Source organism: Pristiophorus japonicus, chromosome 5 (assembly GCF_044704955.1).
Source record: "Pristiophorus japonicus isolate sPriJap1 chromosome 5, sPriJap1.hap1, whole genome shotgun sequence".
Classification (NCBI taxonomy): Eukaryota; Metazoa; Chordata; class Chondrichthyes; family Pristiophoridae; genus Pristiophorus; species Pristiophorus japonicus.
In genome coordinates this window covers 302,443,145-302,467,370 of record NC_091981.1, presented here as the reverse complement: position 1 = coordinate 302,467,370, position 24,226 = coordinate 302,443,145, and the positions used below count along the sequence as shown (strand labels likewise).

The window sequence follows — 24,226 nt, the reverse complement described above, 5'->3', positions numbered from 1 at the left end:
CGGCCGACAAATGCCCAGCGACAGTCCGGGGTCAGCGGCCGACAAATGCCCAGCGACAGTCCGGGGTCAGTGGTCTACAAAGGCCCAGCGGCAGTCCGGGGTCAGCGACCTACAAAGGCCCAGTGACAGTCCGGGGTCTGGGGCCGACAAAGGCCCAGTGACAGTCCAGGGTCAGCGGCCGACAAATGCCCAGCGGCAGTCCGGGGTCAGCGACCTACAAAGGCCCAGCGGCAGTCCGGGGTCTGGGGCCTACAAAGGCCCAGCGGCAGTCCGGGGTCTGGGGCCTACAAAGGCCCAGTGACAGTCCGGGGCCAGCGGCCTACAAAGGCCCAGCGGCAGTCCGGGGTCTGGGGCCTACAAAGGCCCAGTGACAGTCCGGGGCCAGCGGCCTACAAAGGCCCAGCGGCAGTCCGGGGTCAGCGGCCTACGAAGGCCCAGCGGCAGTCAGTGAGCGAGCAGTGCGGGGAGGAGGGACAAGAAATCAAAAAGTGACGTCACAGCCAAGCTGGTAAGTGATCGGCTGGTGAGTGTATCTCTTTGATTTTGTGTTCTAATAGATAAGAGGATAAATGACTAAATAGCTGTTTAGTGTGTGTAGTGGGAGTCAGTGTTTTTGCTGGGTAATTTAAGGGTAACTAGTGGGATGGCAGGGCAGCTCGTTCAAATGGAATGCAACACCTGTGCCATGTGGGAATTCCTGGATGCTTCCCGCAACGGGGATGACCACATGTGCAGAAAGTGTCTCCAGCTCCTCCAACTCGAGCGCCGAGTCTCGGAGCTTGAGCGAGGACTGGAGGCACTGAGGAGCATCCGAGAGAACGAGAGGTACGTGGATAGCTCGTTTCAGGCGTTGGTCACCCCACAGATTAAAAGGGTACAGGAGGATAGGGAATGGGTCGCACACAAGAGTATGGTGAGGCAGGTAGTGCAGGAGTCCCCTGAGGCTATCCCGCTCTCCAACCGGTACTCTATTCTGACTACTGGCGAGGGCGGTGATGCCTCTGGGGAGTGCAGGCAGGGCCAAGTCCACAGCACCGTGGGTGGCTCAGCTGCACAAGGGGGGAGGAAGAAGACGGGAAGGGCTATAGGGTGATAGGAGATTCAACAGTTAGGGGAGCAGATAGGCGCTTCTGCGGCAGCAAAAGTGACATCAAGATGGTGTGTTGCCTCCCTGGTGTAAGGGTCAATGATGTCACTGAGCGACTGCAGGGCATTCTGGGAGGGAAGGGGAACAGCCAGTGGTTGTGGTCCACATTGGTACCAACAACATCGGTAGAAAGAGGGGTGAGGTCCTGTAAGCTGAGTTTAGGGAGCTAGGAGTAAGATTGAAAGCCAGGACCTCAAAGGTGGTAATCTCGGGATTACTGCCAGTGCCACGTACTAATAGGAAGGCTAGTCAGATAAATATGAAGCTGGGGCATTGGTGTAGGAGGGAGGGATTTAGTTTCCTGAACAATTGGGACTGCTTCTGGGGTAGGTGGTACCTGTACAAGTCGGACAGGTTACACCTCAACAGAGACGGGACCAATGTTCTCGTGGATGGTGTTGATAGTGTGGTTGGGAGGGCTTTAAACTAGCTTGGCAGGGGGATGCGAATGCAGGAGAGGGCTCTGAGCTAGTTAGAGTGGGTGAGAGCTCAGATGAACAGAACCCCAAGAAAGGATGCAAAAGGCAGGAGGCAACAGAGCAGAATAGCACTGGGGTAAGTGTAAACCACAAGGTGATATGAAGGGACAATATGTATGAATATAAAGGGGCTGCAGGAGGGGTCAAAACTAAAAATCATGGTTTAAAAACTAGTATTAAAACACTTTACCTAAACGTATGCAGCATTCGAAACAAAGTAAATGAATTGACGGCACAAATCATTACAAATGGCTATAATTTGGTGGCCATTACAGAAACGTGGTTGCAGGGTGGCCAAGACTGGGAATTAAACATACAGGGGTTTCTGACAATTCAGAAAGATAGACAAGAAGGGAAAGGAGGTGGGGTAGCTCTGTTAATAAAGGATGATATCAGGGCAGTTGTGAGAGACGATATTGGTTCTAATGAACAAAATGTTGAATTATTGTGGGTGGAGATTAGAGATAGTAAGGGGAAAATGTCACTGGTGGGCATACTTTATAGGCCCCCAAATAATAACTTCATGGTGGGGCGGACAATAATCAAGGGAATAATGGAGGCATGTGAAAAAAGAACGGCAGTAATCATGGGGGATTTTAACCTTCGTATCGATTGGTCAAATCAAATCGCACGGGGTAGCCTTGAGGAGGAATTCATAGAATGCATACGGGATTGTTTCTTAGAACAGTGTGTTACAGAACCTATAAGGGAGCAAGCTATCTTGGATCTGGTCCTGTGTAATGAGACAGGAATAATAAATGATCTCCTAGTAAAAGATCCTCTCGGAATGAGTGATCACTGTATGGTTGAATTTGTAATACAGATTGAGGGTGAGGAAGTAGTGTCTCAAACGAGCGTACTATGCTTAAACAAAGGGGACCACAGTGGGATGAGGGCAGAGTTGGCTAACGCAGACTGGGAAAACAGACTAAACGGTGGCACAATTGAGGAACAGTGGAGGACTTTTAAGGAGCTCTTTCAAAGTGCTCAACAAAAATATATTCCAGTGAAAAAGAAGAGCGGTAAGAGAAGGGATAACCAGCCGTGGATAACCAAGGGAATAAAGGAGAGTATCAAATTAAAAACCAATGTATATAAGGCGGCCAAGGTTAGTGGGTAACTAGAAGATTGGGAAAATTTTAAACGACAGCAAAGAATGACTAAGAAAGCAATAGAGAAAGGGAAGATAGATTACGAAAGTAAACTTGAGTAAAACATAAAAACAGATAGTAAAAGCTTTTACAGATATATAAAACGGAAAAGAGTGACTAAAGTAAATGTTGGTCCCTTAGAAGATGAGAAGGGGGATTTAATAATGGGAAATGTGGAAATGGCTGAGACCGTAATCAATTATTTTGCTTCGGTCTTCACAGTGGAAGACACAGAAACCATGTCAAAAATTGCTGGTCATAGGAATGTGGGAAGGGAGGACCTTGAGACAATCACTATCACTAGGGGGGTAGTGCTGGAAGACTGATGGATCTCAAGGTAGACAAGTCCCCTGGTCCTGATGAAATGCATCCCAGGGTATTAAAAAAGATGGCAGAAGTTATAGCAGATGCATTGGTTATAATCTACCAAAATTCTCTGGACTCTGGGGAGGTACCAGCAGATTGGAAAGCAGCTAATGTAACGCCTCTGTTTAAAAAAGGAGGCAGACAAAAGGCAGGTAACTATAGGCCGGTTAGTTTAACATCTGTAGTGGGGAAAATGCTTGAAGCTATCATTAAGGAAGAAATAGCGGGACATCTGGATAGGAATAGTGCAATCAAGCAGACGCAGCATGAATGCATGAAGGGGAAATTTACTGGAATTCTTTGAGGATATAATGAGCATGGTGGATAGAGGTGTACCGATGGATGTGGTGTATTTAGATTTCCAAAAGGCATTCGATAAGGTGCCATACAAAAGGTTACTGCAGAAGATAAAGGTACGCGGAGCCAGAGGAAATGTATTAGCATGGATCGAGAATTGGCTGGCTAACAGAAAGCAGAGAGTCGGGATAAATGGGTCCTTTTTGCGTTGGAAATCGGTGGTTAGTGGTGTGCCACAGGGATCGGTGCTGGGACCACAACTGTTTACAATATACTTAGATGACCTGGAAGAGGGGACAGAGTGTAGTGTAACAAAATTTGCAGATGACACAAAGATTAGTGGGAAAGTGGGTTGTGTAAAGGACACAGAGAGGCTGCAAAGAGATTTAGATAGGTTAAGCGAATGGGCTAAGGTTTGGCAGATGGAATACAACGTTGGAAAATGTGAGTTCATCCACCTTGGAAAAAAAAAACAGTAAAAGGGAATATTATTTGAATGGAGAGAAATTACAACATGCTGGGGTGCAGAGGGACCTGGGGGTCCTTGTGCATGAATCACAAAAAGTTAGTTTGCAGGTGCAGCAGGTAATCAGGAAGGCGAATGGAATGTTGGCCTTCATTGCGAGAGGGATGGAGTACAAAAGCAGGGACGTCCTGCTGCAACTGTATAAGGTATTGGTGAGGCCGCACCTGGAGTACTGCGTGCAGTTTTGGTCACCTTACTTAAGGAAGGATATACTAGCTTTGGAGGGGGTACAGAGACGATTCACTAGGCTGATTCCGGAGATGAGGGGGTTACCTTATGATGATAGATTGAGTAGACTGGGTCTTTACTTGTTGGAGTTCAGAAGGATGAGGGGTGATCTTACAGAAACATTTAAAATAATGAAAGGGATAGACAAGATAGAGGCAGAGAGGTTGTTTCCACTGGTGGGGGAGACTAGAACTAGGGGGCACAGCCTCAAAATACGGGGGAGCCAATTTAAAACCGAGTTGAGAAGGAATTTCTTCTCCCAGAGGTTGTGAATCTGTGGAATTCTCTGCCCAAGGAAGCAGTTGAGGCTAGCTCATTGAATGTATTCAAATCACAGATAGATAGATTTTTAACCAATAAGGGAATTAAGGGTTACGGGGAGCGGGCGGGTCAGTGGAGCTGAGTCCACGGCCAGATCAGCCATGATCTTGTTGAATGGCGGAGCAGGCTCGAGGGGCTAGATGGCCTACTCCTGTTCCTAATTCTTATGTTCTTATGTTCTTATGAGTTGAGGGCAAGGAGATACAGATCAGCTGAAGTTTATGGAGGCTGTAACATGGGAGGCCAGCCAGGAGAGTGTGGGAACAGTCAAGTCTAGAGGAAACAGAGGCATGATGGTCAGTACTGCAGTGAATCGAATACGGCCAGGGTGATCTCCTGGACTAATTTCGATCGCCTGGATGAGTCGGAGAAGAATTTTCCAAGATTTTATATTCCCCAATTGGCCTGGGTTTTTATCTGGTTTTTGCCTCTCCCAGGAGATCACATGGCTCCGGTTGGGGTGGAGTGTAGAATGTTTCAGTATAAGGGGTGTCGCAGTTGTGTGAGGCGGACTGGTTGGGCTGGGTGCTCTTTATCTTTCCGGCATTGTTCATTGTTCATAAGTTTATATGTAACCTTCAGGGCTGCTGACCGAGGGCCGTGCTGTAAATTTCTATGTTTCTACGATGACGGGTTGAGCAGCAGAGGAGCTGAGGCAGTGACGGAGACGGGCGATGTTACGGAGGTGGAAGTAGGCGGACTTGGGTGATGGAGAGGATATGGGGTCAGAAGCTCAGCTTGGGGTCAAATTGGACAGCGAGGTTATGAACAAGCCGATAGTTGTCACACAAACCTACATCCTCAACCAACAGTAATCATTCTTCATTCGGCCAGCATTCGGCATTGGTCAAATAGACATTCTGGGTTTATTCAATCATCAAATGTATGAGAAAGAAAAGCTTGCCTTTCTATCGCGCCTTTCATAACCTCAGAACATCCCAAAGTCCTTCAGATCCAAATGGAGTCACTGTTGAAACGCAGCAACCAATCTGCACACAGCAATATCCCACAAACAGCAATGTAATACTGACCAGATAATGTTTTTTGTGGTCTTGATTGATGGATAAATATTGGCCTCAGGCCACCTGGGATAACTCTTCCCAGTAACTTCTTCGAATAGTGCCATTATGATCTTTTACAACCAGCTGAGAGTTTAATGTCTCATCCGAAAGACCGCACTTATAACAGTGCAGCACTCCCTCAGTACTGCCCCTCCGACAGTGCTGCACTCCCTCAGTACTGCCCCTCCGACAGTGCAGCACTCCCTCAGTACTGCCCCTCCGACAGTGCGGCGCTCCCTCAGTACTGCCCCTCCGACAGTGCAGCACACCCTCAGTACTGCCCCTCCGACAGTGCAGCACTCCCTCAGTACTGCCCCTCCGACAGTGCAGCACACCCTCAGTACTGTCCTCCAATGGTGCGGAGAGGGTGTGTGGAGTCACTGATACTGGATCAGTCCTGGAGTCGAGAATGTATGATCTGATTGCTATTACAGAGATGTGGTTGCAAGGTGACCAAGGCTAGGAACTGAATATTCGGGGTTTTTGACATTTTGGAAGGATTGGCAGAAAGGTAAAGGAGGTGGGCTAGCTCTCTTTATCAGGGATGAGATCAGTGCTGTCGTTATAAATGATATTGGCTCAGAAGATCAAGGTGTAGAATCAGTTTGGGTGGAGATAACAAATAATGGCGCTGAAATCCCGGCCTTACGGGGTGTGCGTATGGTGTGCGTACGGTGTGTGTACGGGGTGTGTACGATGTGTGTACGGTGTGCGTACGGGGTGTGTACGGTGTGCGTACGGGGTGTGTACGGAGTGTGTACGGGGTGTGCACAGGGTGCGTACGGGGTGTGTACGGAGGGCGTATGGGGTGCGTACAGTGTGTGTATGGGGTGTGTACGGAGGGCGTACGGGGTGTGCACAGGGTGCGTACGGGGTGTGTACGGAGGGCGTACAGAGTATGTACGGACCCCGGAAGGCATGGCAAAAGCTGGTTTTCAGCACACAATGCTCATGTACTGAAAGCCAGCTTTTCAGATCTGGCTTTTCAGACTCACGCATATCGGGAGCGAGTACATTTGCAAGGGCAAGATTTCGGTATTTACCCATCTCATGCCCAGCAAATGTCCTCAAAATTCTTGTGCCTGATAAAAGCAGGTGCAGAGCCAACTTTTACAGGTGTAAGAGTTTGAAAACATACAAAAACATAATTAAATTAAATTTAAAATACAGATATTATTTTTTAAAACCCTGCCACCACATTAAATTTATTTTTAACTACAATTCAAAAAACTTTAAAAAACTCAGAAATGTTTTTTTCTCTACACGTGACTGCACCGTCTCTGTGGGAACCTGGAGGACGGGAGCTCGCTTCGCAGCGCGGGAAGAGAAGGCCTCCCCACCGGAATCCCACGCTCCTCCGGGACCACCAGGTACTTTTGTAGCAATGTTTCAGGTCGGAGGCAATTGCCCGTAGGATCGCAATTTCAGCCCCGATAAGGGAAAGAAGTCACTGTGTGTAAAAAGGAAGAGAGTAGCTAAAGTAAGCACTGGTCTCTTAGAGGATGAGACTGGGGAATTAATAATGGGGAACAGGGAAATGGCAGAGATTTTTGAGCAAATATTTTGTATCAGTCTTCACGGTAGAAGACACTAAAAACATCCCCATAGTTGATAATCAAGGGGCAATAAGAAGGGGAGAACTTAAAATAATCACTATCACTGGAGAAAAAGTAAAGGGCAAACTAATGAGACTAAAGGTGGACAAATCCCGTGCATCTGACGGCCTGCATCCTAGAGTCTTCAAAGAAGTGGCTGAAGGGATAGTGGATGCATTGGTTCTAATCAACCAAAGTTCCCTGGATTCTGGAGAGGTCCCAGTGGATTGGAAAACTGCAAATATAATGCCCCTATTTAAGAAAGGAGGGAGACAGAAAGCAGGAAACTATAGACCAGTTCGCCTAACATCTATTATTGGAAAAATACTGGAGTCCATTATTAAGGAAGTAGTAGCAGGACATTTGGAAAATCAAAATACTGTCAAGCAGAGTCACCGTGAAAGGGAAATCATGTTTGACAAATTTGCGAGAGTTCTTTGAGGATGTAACAAGCAGCGTGGATAAGGGGGAACCAGTGGATGTGGTTTACTTGGATTTCCAGAAGGTGTTCGATAGGTGCCACATGAAAGGTTACTGCATAAGATAAAAGCACACGCGGTTGGGGGTAATATATTATCATGGAAAGCGGATTGGCTAATGAACAGAAAACAGAGAGTCGGGAAAAATAGGTCATTTTCCGGTTGGCAAACAGTAACTAGTGGGTTGCCGCAGGGATCAGTGCTGGGACCCCAACTATTTACAATCTATATTAATGACTTGGATGAAGGGATCGAGTGTAATGTCGCCAAGTTTGCTGATGATACAAAGATGGGTGGGAAAGCAAGTTGTGAAGATGACACAAATAATCTACAAAGGGATATAGATAGGCTAAGTAAGTGGGCAAAAACTTAGCAGATGGAGTATATGTGGGAAAATGTGAGGTTATGCACTTTGATAGGAAGAATGAAAAAGCAAATTATTCTTTAAATGGAGAGAAATTACAAAATTTTGCGGTACGGAGGGATCTGGAGGTCTTTGTACATGAAACACAAAAAGTTAGTATGCAGGTACTGCAAGTGATCAGGAAGGCAAATGGAATGTTGGCCTTTATTGCAAGGGGGATAGAGTATAAAAGCAGAGAAGTCCTGCTACAACTGTACAGGGTATTGGTGAGGCCACACCTGGAGTACTGCGTACAGTTTTTGTCTCCGTATTTAAGGAAGGAGATATTTGCATTGGAGGCAGTTCAGAGAAAGGTCACTCGGTTGATTCCTGAGATGAGGAGGTTGTCAAATGAAGAAAGGTTGAGCAGGTTGGGCCTTTCTGTGTTTCATACACGAGGATGCCAATATCCCTCTGTTCAGCAACATGCTGTCGTCTCGCTCCATTTATATAATATTTTGCTTTCCTATTCTTGCTACCAAAGTGGATAACCTCACATTTCCCACATTATACGGTGCAACCGATTGGATAGCGATCGAGGAACAAGAGCGATTGAAAGGAGTTGGACTTCATCTGTCTACTGTTGGACGCACTGCTCTGTCCTGGGGAAGGTCAGCCCGGATCCGGCTCTCACTCTGCTCCGGCTCCGGGTCTCTCTCGCTCTGCTCCGGCTCCGGGTTCTGTGATCTCTCTCTCTGCTCCGGCTCCGGGTCTCTCTCGCTCTGCTCCGGCTCCGGGTTCTGTGATCTCTCTCTCTGCTCCGGCTCCGGGTCTCTCTCGCTCTGCTCCGGCTCCAGGTCTCTCTCTCTCACTCCGCTCCGGCTCCGGGTCTCTCTCTCTCTGCTCCGGCTCCGGGTCTCTCTCGCTCTGCTCCGGCTCCGGGTTCTGTGATCTCTCCCGCTCTGAGCTGAGCCTTTTCTAGAACAGAGACCCCGCCCTGACATTTAAACAATGATTCCGTCAGCAGCTTCCATTCCAGGTAACTCAGTGACAGGAGGCGGAGTCAAATCAGATAAATATTTACTAAAAAGCAAGAATCAAAAGCAGCCCCAGTCGACACCAAACCGTGACTTCAACCCGAAACCCAAACAAACTCTAACCCTAATCCGCACAATAACCAGCAAAGCTCAGAGCCCAACTCAACTCAACGATAACCCCTCAACTCTCTCAAACCCAACCCCAAATACACCTGTAAACCCAACCCCAACCCCAAATACACCCTTAAACCTAACCCCAACCTGAAATACACCCCTAAACCTAACCCCAAGCCCAAATACACCCCTAAACCCAACCCCAACACCAAATACACCCCTAAACCCAACCCCAATCACAAATACACCGCTAAACCCAACCCCAACCCCAAATGTACCCCTAAACCCAACCCCAACCCCAAATACACCCCTAAACCCAAACCCAACCCAACACCAAATACAACACTAAATGCAACCCCAATCCCAAATACACCCCTAAACACAACCCCAACACCAAACACATCCCTAAACACAACCCCAACCCGAAATACACCCCAAAACCCAACCCCAAATACACCCTAAACCCAACCCCAAATACACACCTAAACACAAACCCAACCCAACACCAAATACACCACTAAATGCAGCCCTAACCCCAAATACAACCCTAAACCCAGCCCTGACCCCAAATACACCTTTAAACACAACCCCAACCATAAATAAACCCCTAAATCCATCCCCAACCTCAAATATAGCACTAAACCCAACCCCAACTACAAATACACCCTGAAACCCAATCCTTGTACAGCCCTTCTTGAATATATAGCCCTATTTATTATTAGACCTCTGATTATTGCATTAGCCCAGTTGACTGTATTGCCACAGTTGACTGTATTGCCACAGTTGACTGTATTGCCACAGTTTACTGTATTAACTCAGTTGATTGTATTTCCCCAGTGAGCTGTATTTCCCCAGTGGGCTGTATTTCCCCAGTGGGCTGTATTACACCAGTTGACTGTATTTCCCCAGTTGCCTGTATTATCCCAGAAGCCTGTATTATCCCAGTTGACTGTATTATCCCAGTTGACTGTATTTCCCTAATTCAATCTATTTCGCCAGTTGACTGTATTTCGCCAGTTGACTGTATTTCGCCAGTTGACTGTTTTGCCCCAGTTGATGTATTGCCCCAGTTGACTGTATTATGACATTTGACTATATTTCCCCAGCTGACTGTATTGTCCCAGTTTACTGCAATGTCCCAGTTGACTGCATTTCCCCGGTTGACTGTATTGTCCCAGTTGACTGTATTGCCCCAGTTGACTGTATTGCCCCAGTTGACTGTATTTCCCTAGTTGACCGTATTGCCCCAGTGGACCGTATTGCCCCAGTGGACCGCATTATGCCATTTGACTGTATTTCTCCAGTTGACTGTATTGCCCCTGTTCATTGGACTACCCCAGTAGACCATGTTGCCCCAGTAGACCATGTTGCCCCAGGGGACCGCGTTGCCCCAGGGGACCGCGTTGCCCCAGTTGATTGTATTGCCCCGGTTGACTTTATTACCCCAGGAGAAATTAGCCGAGATGACCCAAAGCTGGGTCACAGAGGTACATTTATGGAGCGTCTTGAATGTGCAAAGACAGGTGGTGAGGTTTAGGGAGGGAGTTCCAGAGCTTGGGGCCCAGGCAACAGAAGGCACAGCCACCGACGTTTGAGCGATTATAATCAGGGATGCTCAGGAGGGCAGAATTAGAGGAGCACAGATATCTCAGGGGGTTGTGGGGCTGGAGGAGATTACAGAGATAGGGAGGGGCGAGGGCCATGGAGGGATTTGTAAACAAGGATGAGAATTTTAAAATCTAGAATCACAGAATGATTACAGCACAGAAGGAGATCCTTCAGCCCATCCAGCTGGTTTTTATTTTCTATTTTTTAAGACATTTTCTGTGTGAGACATTCTAATACAGATTGAAAGTGTGAAACGTTGTACTTTGAACTATTAAAGGAACAATTCGTGCAGTGTCTTAGTTTGAACCCATCACATTCAGTATTGGAATCCTGTGGTGCAGCTGGTAAATTCCTTACCCAAACCGGCCTGATAGTCATCAGGGTAAACAAGTTGTACCGCGGCCCAAACCGAGGGAACATCGCTCTCCAAGTGGCAGGGACATTGCTGGCAGATAATTCCATGTCATTGATATAAATTATCTTCCAGAACAAACCTTCCCAAAGGTCCAAACGTTACTTATATATTCTCTAACTGAAAAATTCTCATCACCTTATCCCATTTCAACATCTAACGATTAGATCAATGAGCGACTTGAACTTGAATTTCCTGCTGTTTAAGCAGTGATTGTAAGTTACATCACTGGACCACTCACTCCAAGGAGCTGAATAAATATTCATTGTACCCCTGCCCTGAGCGGGTGGATGTAATTTCAGCTTCTGCCGACCTCGATCTGGGTCACTTTGTGTTAGGCCATCAGCAGTCACTGGTAAAACAACCGTTGTCCATCCACAGATCTAACAAAAGGGACATTGAGCCCAATCCCATTGTATTGGGCTGGTTGATGTTTGAGAGGTTTTACTGGTGAAGGCCCCTGTTTCAGCACCGTGTCCAGGCCACTCAACAGATAGCCTTTCCCATGCTCATTCTCTCTGAGCCCCTGAAGGCAACTCTCAGTACCAAGCACCGATTGTAACTCCCACTGTTCCACACGGCCCGGGATTTACATATTCTCTGCTTCCAAACCTTTCAATATTTTTTTTCAAAAAATTTACTTTATTCATATAAATTTTTCACAATACATTGGAAAATAGTTCAGTATATTGCGGTCAGCAATCCCATACAATTAGTTTGGATGCTGGCAGCAGTTCCATACTAGCGTGCATTTCATTTCAAGGTACAGTTTAGTACAATCCGCAAATCACGTTACATGTAGCACTGTGCAAATAAGGGTATTACATGGAGCAGATGGGTACAGATTTACATTACATTCCAGGATACAGTTCAATACCGATCACCAATCACGTTACATGTAGCACTATGCAGATAAAACCAGTACATGGACTGGATGAGAATACATTTACATTTCTTTACAAGTTACTAAACAGTGCAGAGACTTTATACATGGCACAGCACAGGTCTTTTTCAGTACATGGTGCTCTATGTACACAAGCAGATTAACAAGTACAGCCCGAGGGGGGTTCTGGATCCATCCCCTTGGTTTACCGTGGCGGAAGGGCCTTAAACTTTTAATGGTCCAACATTTAGTGCTTTACTCCTCAGTATGGGCGGAACGCCAGGCAGCACGGCAGGCTGTGCTCAACAGGTTACAGCAACATTGGTATGAGACAGCCTTTGTAAAGGTTCTGACAACAAAGCTTACTTCAAACTTCTCCAGTCAAATCAAAAATTGTATTGGATGGTTTCTACTTCTTCCAAACATTTGTTCAGCTGTAACATTATGGTACAGCAACCTACTCACGGCTGACATGGTATCATTGGCATCATAATGCAAAGTGCGATTAGGGCTATAGACGTCCCATGTGAAGCCAGCTAAATAAAATGGAGTTGTTGCTTAAACAGGGGCCAATGTAGGTCAGCGAGCACAGAAACATAGAAACACACATGCAGGAGCAAGCCATTTTGCCCTTCGAGCCTGCATCACCATTCAATATGATCATGGCTGATCTCGCAACTTCAGTACTCCATTACTGCTTTTTATTCATACCCCTTGATCCCTTTAGCCGTAAGGGCCACATCTAACTCCCTCTTGAATATATGCAACGAACTGGCCTCAACAACTTTCTGTGGTAGAGAATTCCACAGGTTCACAATTCTCTGAGTGAAGAAGTTTCTCCACATAGAAACATAGAAACATAGAACATAGGTGCAGGAGTCGGCTATTCGGCCCTTTGAGACTGCACCACCATTCAATAATATCATGGCTGATCATTCACCTCAGTACCCCTTTCCTGATTTCTCTCCATACCCCTTGATCCCTTTAGCTGTAAGGGCCATATCTAACTCCCCCTTGAATATATCCAACGAACTGGCATCAACAACTCTCTGCGGCAGGGAATTCCACAGGTTAACAACTCTCTGAGTGAAGAAGTTTCTCCTCATCTCAGTCCGAAATGGCTTATCCCTTATCCTTAGACTGTGTCCCCTGGTTCTGGACTTCCCCAACATCGGGAACATTCTTCCTGCATCTAAACTGTCCAGTCCCGTCAGAATTTTATATGTTTCTATGTGATCCCCTCTCATTCTTCTAAATTCCAGTGACTATAAGCCTAGCCGATCCAATCTTTCTTCATATGTTAGTCCTGCCATTTTGGGAATCAGTCTGGTGAACCCTGGTTGCACTCCCTCAATAGCAAGAATGTCCTTCCTCAGATTAGGAGACCAAAACTGCACACAATATTCCAGGTGTGGTCTCACCAAGGCCCTGTACAACTGCAGTAAGACCTTCCTGCACCTGTACTCAAATCCCCTCGCTATGAACGCCAGCATGCCATTTGCTTTCTTTACCGCCTGCTGTACCTGCATGTCTACCTTCAATGACCCATGTACCATGACAGCCAGGACTCGTTTCACCACCCCTTTTACAAATCTGTCACCATTTAGATAATAATCTGCCTTCCTGTTTTTGCCACCAAATTGGACAACCTCACACTTATCCACATTATACTGCATCTGCCATGTATTTTCCCACTCAGCTAACCTGTCCAAGTCACCCTGCAGCTTCCTAGCATCCCCCTCACAGCTCACACCGCCACCCAGCTTAGTGTCATCTGCAAACTTGGAGATATTACATTCAATTCCTTCGTCTAAATCATTAATGTATATTGTAAATAGCTGGAGTCCCAGCACTGAACCCTGCGGTACCCCACTAGTCACTGCCTGCCATTCTGAAAAGGACCCGTTTATTCCCACTCTTTGCTTCCTGTCTGCCAACCAGTTCTCTATCCACGTCAATACATTACCCACAATATTATGTGCCTTAATTTTGCACACTAATCTCTTGTGTGGGACCTTGTCAAAAGCCTTTTGAAAGTCCAAATACACCACATCCACTGGTTCTCCCTTATCCACTCTACTAGTTACATCCTCAAAAAACTCTAGATTTATCAAGCATGATTTCCCTTTCATAAATCCATGCTGACTTGGACTGATCCTGTCACTGCTTTCCAACTGAGCTGCTATTACATCTTTAATAATTGATTCCAGCATTTTCCCCACCACCGGTGTCAGGCTAACCATTCTGTAATTCCCTGTTTTCCTTCTCCCTCCTTTTTTAAAAAGTGGGGTTACATTAGCTACCCTCCAATCCATAGGAACTGAACCAGCGTCCATGGAATGTTGGAAAATGACCACCAATGCATCTACTATTTCTAGGGCCACTTCCTTAATACTCTGGGATGCAGACTATCAGGCCCTCGGGATTTATCGGCCTTCCTATCACCATTTCCTGATTAATAAGGATTTCCCTCAGTTCCCCCTTCTCGCTAGACCCTCGGTCCCCTAGTATTTTCGAGAGGTTATTCGTGTCTTCCTTAGTGAAGACAGAACCGAAGTATTTTTTCAATTGGTATGCCATTTCCTTTTTCCCCATTATGAATTCCCCTGATTCTGACTGCAAGGGACCTACATTAGTCTTCACTAAACTTTTTCTCTTCACATAGCTGTAAAAGCTTTTGCAGTCAGTTGTAATGTTCCCTGCAAGCTTTCACTCATGCTCTATCTCCCCCCTTCTAATAGAAACATGGAAACATAGAAAATAGGTGCAGGAGTAGGCCATTCGGCCCTTCTAGCCTGCACCACCATTCAATGAGTTCATGGCTGAACATGCAACTTCAGTACCCCATTCCTGCTTTCTCGCCATACCCCTTGATCCCTCTAGTAGTAAGGACTTCATCTAACTCCTTTCTGAATATATTTAATGAATTGGCCTCAACAACTTTCTGTGGTAGAGAATTCCACAGGTTCACCACTCTCTGGGTAAAGAAGTTCCTCCTCATCTCGGTCCTAAATGGCTTCCCCATTATCCTTAGACTGTGTCCCCTGGTTCTGGACTTCCCCAACATTGGGAACATTCTTCCTGCATCTAACCTGTCTAACCCCGTCAGAATTTTAAACGTTTCTATGAGGTCCCCTCTCATTCGTCTGAACTCCAGTGAATACAAGCCCAGTTGATCCAGTCTTTCTTGATAGGTCAGTCCCGCCATCCCGGGAATCAGTCTGGTGAATCTTCGCTGCGCTCCCTGAAATTAATTAAACCCTTAGTCCTCCTCTGCGGAAATCTAAATTTCTTCCAGTCCTCAGATTTGCTGCTTTTTCTGGCCAATTTATATGCCTCTTACTTGGACTTAACACTTTCCCTAATTTCCCTTGTTAGACACGGTTGAGCCACTTTCCCTTTTTTATTCTTACGCCACACAGGGATGTACAATTGTTGTAGTTCATCCATGTGATCTCTAAATGTCTGCCATTGCCTATCCACCGTCAACCCTTTAAGTATCATTCTCCAGTCTATCCTAGCCAATTCACATCTCATACCATCGAAGTTTCCTTTCTTTAAGTTCAAGACCGTACTCTCTAAATTAACTGTGTCACTCTCCATCTTAATGAAGAATTCTACCATATTATAGTCACTGTTCCCCAAGGGCCCCGCATGACCATATTGCTAATTAATCCTCACTCGTTACACAAGACCCAGTCTAGGATGGCCTGCTCTCTAGTTGGTTCCGCGACATATTGGTCTAGAAAACCATCCCTTATACACTCCAGGAAATCCTCCTCCACAGTATTGCTACCAGTTTGGTTAGCCCAATCAATATGCAGATTAAAGTCACCCATGATAATTGCTGTACCCATTATAGCACGCATTCCTAATTTCCTGTTTGATGCCATCCCCAACCTCCCTACTACTGTTTGGTGGTCTGTACACAACTCCCATTAACGTTTTCTGCCCTTTGGTGTTTCGCAGCTCTACCCATATAGATTCCACATCATCCATACTAATGTCCTTCCACACTATTGTGTTGGGAGGGGCAATGAGAGAACTGGACTTGATGCGAGATAAGACATGGGCAGTGGAATTTTGGATGACGTCAAGTTTCCATAGGATAGAATGTGGGAGGCCAACCAGGAGTGTGTTGGAATAGTCAAATCCAGAGGTAACAAAGGCATGGATGATGGTTTCAGCACAGTTGACTTGAGGGCGATGTTACATAGATGGGAATAGGCGGTCTTAGTTATACCATGGATATGTGGTCGGAAGCTCATTTCAGGGTCAAATATGATACCAAGGTTGCGAACAGTCTGGTTCAGCCTCAGACAGAAGTTGGGGAGCAGGATGGAGACAGTGTCTAGGAAACGGAGTTTGTGGCGTGGACAGCATGTAGATGCAAAATAGGAGGGGGACAAGGATAGATGCCTTTGTTACCTTTGTTACCTTTAGATTTGACTATTCCAATCACTCCTGGCTGGCCTCCCACTTTCTACATTATGTAAACATGAGATGATCCAAAACTCAAATGCCCGTGTCCTAACTCGCGCCAAGTCCCGTTCACTCATCACCCCTGTGCTCGTTGACCTACATTAGCTCCTGGTTAAGCAATGCCTTTGTGAACACCAGTGGTAACGATGCGGGTGTGGGAAGAGAAGCCATTGCAGTGATTCTCTGGCTACGATTAGATAGGTAAGAATGGAACTAGGCGAGTGCAGTCTCACAGCTGGACGATGGAGGAGAGGCATTGGAGAAGGATGGAGTGGTCAACCTTGTCAAAGTCTGTAGAAGGTGGTGGTGAGCTGCCGTCTTGAACCGCTGCAGTCCGTGTGGTGAAGGTGCTCACACAGTGCTGTTAGGGAGGGAGTTCCAGGATTGTGACCCAGTAACGATGAATGAACGGCGATTGACTTGGAGGGGGAACTTGGAGGTGGTGGTGTTCCCATGCGCCTGCTGCCCTTGGCCTTCTAGGTGGTAGAGGTTGTGGGTTTAGAAGGTGCTCCAAGAGAAGCCTTGGCGAGTTGCTGCAGTGCTTCTTGTAGATGGTGCACACTGCAGCCACGGTGCGCCGGTGGTGGAGGGAGTGAATGTTGAAGGTGGATGGGGAGCCAATCAAGCGGCCTGCTTTGTCCTGGATGGTGTCAAGTTTCTTGAATATTGGAGCTGCACTCATCCAGGCAAGTGGAGAGGATTCCATCTCACTCCTGACTTGTGCCTTGTAAATGGTGGAAAGGCTTTGGGGAGTCAGGAGGTGAGACACTCGCCGCAGAATACCCAACCTCTGACCTGCTCATGGCCACAGTATTTATGTGGCTGGTCCATTAATTTTCTGGTCAACGGTGACCCCCAGGATGTTGATGGTGGAGGATTCGGCGATGGTAATGCCGTTGAATGTAAGGGGAGGGGGTTAGAGTCTCGCTTGTTGGAGATAGTTATTGCCTGCCACTTGTGTGGTATGAATGTTACTTGCCACTTATCAGCCCAAGCCTGAATGTTGTCTAGGTCTTGCTCCATACGGGCATGGATTGCTTCATTATCTGAGGAGTTGCGAATGGAACTGAACACTGTGCAGTCATCAGCGAACATCCCCACTTCTGACCTTATGATGGAGAGAAGGTCATTGATGAAGCAGTTGAAGATGGTTGGGCCTGGGACACTGCCCTGAGGAACTCCTGCAGCGATGTCCTGGGGCTGTGATGATTGGTCTCCAACCACCACAACCAACAAGGCGACATAAGAAGAAAATATTTTTGCACAGAGAGTGGTTAGGATCTGGAATGCACGGCCTGAAAGGGAGGTGGAGGCAGATTCAATCATGGCTTTCAAAAGGGAGTTGGATAAGCACGTGTTAGATAGAAAATAGCAGGGCTACAGGGAAAGGACGGGGGAGTGGGACTAACTGAGCTGCCCCTGCAGAGAGCCGGTACGGGCTCGATGGGCCGACTGGCATTCCTCCGTGCTGTAACCATTCTATGATTCTCTGATCTTCCTTTGTGCTGGGTCTGAGTCCAGCCACTGGAGAGTTTCCCCCTGATTCCCATTGACTCCAGTTTTACTGCGGCTCCTTGACAAGTATCGTCTCCCTTTTGATTATATTTTGCTCGCTGAATGAAGTCTCTCTGTTGGCTGTGTTGCCTTTGATGAGTGCTCTGTGTGTGGGAAGGGATTCACTCGGTCACCCAACCTGCTGACACACCAGTGAGTTCACACTGGGGAGAGACCCTTCACCTGCTCTGTGTGTGGGAAGGGAGTCACTCAGTCACCCAACCTGCTGACACACCAGCGAGTTCACAGGGGACTGCAGGGGTTGGACTCTGCTGTTATTGCTGCTGTTATTCACATCCCGACTGAATCGTGTTCATTCTGTTAGTTGCCGTTTGTTTCTGCTGATGTTAATATTCCTTCAACTAGACTGAAGTTTAATATTTTGATATCTCAAATAACAGTGTGTCGATATTTGATGTCTCCAAGATTTGAGGAGACTAATTGATGTCCTTTTACTGACTGCTCCATTTTGGATCGGGGCGGAGGAGCGGTGAGAGATCGGGGCCCAGGAGCGTCATGATCGGGGCCCAGGAGAGGTGATAGATTGGAGCCAAGGAGTGGCGAGGGTTCAGGGCGGAGGAGCGGTGAGAGACCGGGGCGGAGGAACAGTGAGAGATCGGGGCCCAGGAGCATTATGATCAGTGCCGAGGAGCCGAGTAGAGGCTCGTGTTCAGGGCCCCGAAGAGGCTAGGGCCCAGGGGCAGCACGGGGCCAGCCCACACTGCGATATGTGTGTGCACTAGGTCCGTGCAGCAGAGCTGGTCTCCAGTCATCTTGGTTAACCCTTGCCACTGGACCAAGACCTAGCTCTGTCAAGCCCGTGTGGTGGCTGGTGTACAACGGCCACCCCACATTAAAAAAATCCACGCACAGGCACCTTCCACCCTTCAACATGTAGTTCAGGACCCGGAATGTCAGTTCCCTCACAAACTCCTGTGAGCTCATCCCTTTTTAGTGTGGAAGTGGGTGTTCCTCAATACGAGGGACTGCCTAATACTATGATGAGAGCAGCCTCTCTGACTCTATTCCTCTTATTGACTCGAGTCACTCTGGTGAAGGTACTGACCTTGTTGAATGCAATGCAGCTTTGAATGCATTGTCCTTTTTGAGTATAGACTCCCTTGTTGCTGTATGACCCCTTGTGTGTGTGTAGATTCCCTGCTGATCCATTGCCCTTGTTGAATGCGTTCCCCCCCTCTGATTGTGTTTCGCTTGTTGATGTAGTAGTCTACTTGTTGATGATCATGGTCAGTGTGGGCTGACAGTACATGGCAGTGCCCAGTGTGGGCTGACAGCACATGGCAGTGCCCAGTGTGTGCTATCAGTACATGGCAGTGCCCAGTGTGGACTAACAGTAAATGACAGTGCCCAGTGTGGGCTAACAGTACATGGCAGTGCCCAGTGTGGGCTGACAGTACATGGCAGTGCCCAGTGTGTGCTATCAGTACATGGCAGTGCCCAGTGTGGACTATCAGTACACGGCAGTGCCCAGTGTGGGCTAACAGTACATGGCAGTGCCCAGTGTGGGCTATCAGTACATGGCAATGCCCAGGTTACTGAATGAAACATGGGCAGTTCCAGCTTGACTCACTGGAGACCAATCAGCTCCCAAATAGACTGAGCTCCCCCACCTGACCATGCTCACTGAGACACATTGCAGAATTCCCCTGCTAACTACAATCCATTTAAATCTCATTCGTTCCTTCCACAGGTTGGGGAGGTGCCTTTGATACAGTTCTTGGAACTGATCACTAATGAAATACAATGCTGTTTTGGTCCAGCTCCAACTGTCAATGCCTGATCTGTAGAGAGGATAATGAGAATAAGTTCCACTGTGGGGAGTGGCCCTGATTCGGGCGTTCCCTGGAACTGACACTCTGAATGCAATCTCTCAATCCAATTGTTAATTTGCATCAGCAGTTTAAACAGAGCTACTGTTTTACCTGTCGTGACTGAATGTGGTGTTTGTGCCAACACTGAAAGGCAGGCAGGTGATAGCAAGAAATTAGCCAGAGAAATAATGAGGCATTCAGCAGATTTGGAAGGATTATGATGTAAGGGAGACATGGAAAAATTGATTACAAATATCAGAAATGTAAACAGGGGTTTGCGTGTAATCGAGAGAGAGCGAGGAGTTAGAGTGTGTGTTAAATGGGACAGGGTGTGATTGGGGGTATCATTGGCATCATAATGCAAATTGCAATTAGGGCTATAGACGTCCCATGTGAAACCAGCTTCATAAAATGGAGTTGTTGCTTAAACAGGAGCCAATGTAGGTCAGCGAACACAGAAACATAGAAACATAGGTGCAGGAGTAGGCTATTCAGCCCTTTGAGCCTGCACCACCATTCAATAAGATCATGGCTGATCATTCCCTCAGTACCCCTTTCCTGCTTTCTCTCCATACCCCTTGATCCCTTCAGCCGTAAGGGCCATATCTCCCTCTTGATTATATCCAACGAACTGGCCTCAACAACTCTCTACGGTAGAGAATTCCACAGGTTAACAACTCTGAGTGAAGAAGTTTCTCCTCATCTCAATCCTAAATAGCTTACCCTTATCCTTAGACTGTGTCCCCTGGTTCTGGACTTCCCCAACATTGGGAACATTCTTCCTGCATCTAACCTGTCCAGTCCCGTCAGAATTTTATATGTTTCTATATGATCCTCTCTCATTCTTCTAAATTCCAGTGACTATAAGCCTAGCCGATCCAGTCTTTCTTCATATGTCAGTCCTGCCATCCCTGGAATCAGTTTGGTGAACCTTCGCTGCACTCCTTCAATAGCAAGAATGTCCATCCTCAGATTAGGAGACCAAAACTGCACACAATAATCAAGGTGAGGACTCACCAAGGCCCTGTACAACTGCAGTAAGACCTCCCTGCTCCTATACTCAAATCCCATCAATATGAAGGCCAGCATGCAATTTGCTTTCTTTACTGCCTGCTGTACCTGCATGCCTACCTTCAATGACCCATGTACCATGACAGCCAGGACTCGTTTCACCACCACTTTTGCTAATCTGTCACCATTCAGATAATAATTTGCCTTCCTGTTTTTGCCACCAAATTGGACAACCTCACACTTATCCACATTATACTGCATCTGCCACGTATTTTCCCATTCAGCTAACCTGTCCAAGTCCCCCTGCAGCCTCCTAGCATCCCCCTCACAGCTCACACCGCCAGCTTAGTGTCATCTGCAAACTTGGAGATATTGCATTCAATTCCTTCGTCTAAATCATTAATGTGTATTGTAAATAGCTGGAGTCCCAGCACTGAACCCTGTGACACCCCACTAGTCACTGCCTGCCATTCTGAAAAGGACCCGTTTATTCCCACTTTTTGCTTCCTGTCTGCCAATCAGTTCTCTATCAACGTCAATACATTATCCCCAATACTATGTGCTTTAATTTTGCACACTAATCTCTTGTGTAGGATGTTGTCAAAAGCCTTTTGAAAGTCCAAATACACCACATTCACTGGTTCTCCCTAATCCACTCTACTAGTTACATCCTCAAAAAACTCTAGATTTGTCAAGCATTATTTCTCTTTCATAAATCCATGCTGACTTGGACTGATCCTGTCACTGCTTTCCAACTGAGCTGCTATTACATCTTTAATAATTGATTCCAGCATTTTCCCCACCACCGGTGTCAGGCTAACCAGTCTGTAATTCCCTGTTTTCTCTCTCCCTCCTTTTTTAAAAAGTGGGGTTACATTAGCTACCCTCCAATCCATAGGAACTGAACCAGCTTCCATGGAATGTTGGAAAATGACCACCAATGCATCTACTATTTCTAGGGCCACTTCCTTAATACTTTGGGATGCAGACTATCAGGCACTGGGGATTTATCGGCCTTCAGTCCCTTCAATTTTCCTATCACCATTTCCTGATTAATAAGGATTTCCCTCAGTTCCCCCTTCTCGCTAGACCCTCGGTCCCCTAGTATTTTCGGGAGGTTATTCATGTCATCCTTGGTGAAGACAGAACCGAAGTATTTTTTCAATTGGTCTGCCATTTCTTTTTTCTCCATTACGAATTCCCCTGATTCTGACTGCAAGGGGCCTACATTAGTCTTCACTAAACTTTTTCTCTTCATATAGCTGTAAAAGTTTTGCAGTCAGTTTTTATGTTCCCTGCAAGCTTACACTTATGCTCTATCTCCCCCTTCCTAATTAAACCCTTAGTCCTCCTCTGCGGAATTCTAAATTTCTCCCAGTCCTCAGATTTGCTGCTTTTTCTGGCCAATTTATATGCCTCTTCCTTGGATTTAACACTTTTCCTAATTTCCCTTGTTAACCACAGTTGAGCCACTTTCCCTTTTTTATTCTTACGCCACACAAGGATGTACAATTCTTGTAGTTCATCCATTTGATATTTAAATGTCTGCCATTGCCTATCCACAGTCAACCCTTTAAGTATCATTCTCCAGACTATCCTAGCCAATTCACATCTCATACCATCGAAGTTTCCTTTCTTTAAGTTCAAGACCGTACTCTCTAAATTAACTGTGTCACTCTCCATCTTAATGAAGAATTCTACCATATTATAGTCACTGTTCCCCAAGGGCCCCGCACGACCATATTGCTAATTAATCCTCTCTCGTTACACAAGACCCAGTCTAGGATGGCCTGCTCTCTAGTTGGTTCCGCGACATATTGGTCTAGAAAACCATCCCTTATACACTCCAGGAAATCCTCCTCCACAGTATTGCTACCAGTTTGGTTAGCCCAATCAATATGCAGATTAAAGCCACCCATGATAATTGCTGTACCCATTATAGCACGCATTCCTAATTTCCTGTTTGATGCCATCCCCAACCTCCCTACTACTGTTTGGTGGTCTGTACACAACTCCCATTAACGTTTTCTGCCCTTTGGTGTTTCGCAGCTCTACCCATATAGATTCCACATCATCCATACCAATGTCCTTCCTCACTATTGCGTTGGGAGGGGCAATGAGAGAACGGAACTTGGTGCGAGATAAGACATGGGCAGTGGAATTTTGGATGATGTCAAGTTTCCATAGGATAGAATGTGGGAGGCCAACCAGGAGTATGTTGGAATAGTCAAATCTAGAGGTAACAAAGGCATGGATGAGGGTTTCAGCACAGGTTGACTTGAGGGTGATGTTACAAAGGTGGGAATAGGCAGTCTTAGTTATACCATGGATATGTGGTCGGAAGCTCATTTCAGGGTCAAATATGATACTGAGGTTGCGAACAGTCTGGTTCAGCCTCAGACAGAAGTTGGGGAGCAGGATGCAGACTGTGTCTAGGGAACGGAGTTTGTGGCGTGGACCGAAAACAATGTCTTTGATCTTCCGAATATTCAATTGGAAAAAATTTCTACTCATCCAGAACTGGATGTGGGACAAGCATTCTGACAATTTAGAGACCGTGGAGGGGTGGAGAGAAGTGGTGGAGAAGTAGAGCTGGATGTCATCAGCGTACATGTCGAAACTGACACCGTGTTTTCAGATGATGTCGCCAAGGGGCAGCATGTAGATGAGAAATAGGAGGGGGACAAGGATAGATGCCTTTGATACCTTTAGATTTGACTAATCCAATCACTCCTGGCTGGCCTCCCATGTTCTACCCTATGTAAACATGAGATGATCCAAAACTCAAATGCCCGTGTCCTAACTCGCACCAAGTCCCGTTCACCCATCACCCCTGTGCTCGCTGACCTACATTAGCTCCTGGTTAAGCAATGCCTTTGTGAACACCAGAGGTAACGATGCGGGTGTGGGAAGAGAAGCCATTGCAGTGATTCTCTGGCTACGATTAGATAGGTAAGAATGGAACTAGGCGAGTGCAGTCTCACAGCTGGACGATGGAGGAGAGGCATTGGAGAAGGATGGAGTGGTCAACCTTGTCAAAGTCTGTAGAAGGTGGTGGTGAGCCGCCGTCTTGAACCGCTGCAGTCCGTGTGGTGAAGGTGCTCACACAGTGCTGTTAGGGAGGGAGTTCCGGAATTGTGACCCAGTAACGATGAATGAACGGCAATTGACTTGGAGGGGGAACTTGGAGGTGGTGGTGTTCCCATGCGCCTGCTGCCCTTGGCCTTCCAGATGGTAGAGGTTGTGGGTTTGGAAGGTGCTCCAAGAGAAGCCTTGGCGAGTTGCTGCAGTGCTTCTTGT

At 46.8% G+C, this 24,226-nt stretch overlaps 1 long non-coding RNA gene across 2 annotated transcripts in view; it reads left to right on the top strand.

The window, feature by feature from the left end:
- The first annotated feature begins 285 nt into the window (after positions 1-285).
- The window catches only part of LOC139264043 (uncharacterized), a 42,428-nt gene continuing 18,487 nt past the window's right edge, over positions 286-24,226 (top strand). For both annotated transcript variants that reach the window (XR_011593287.1, XR_011593288.1), the window contains exons 1-2: positions 286-508; positions 5,098-6,946. This is a non-coding gene — a long non-coding RNA (uncharacterized lncRNA). The remainder of the gene's footprint in view (positions 509-5,097; positions 6,947-24,226) is intronic.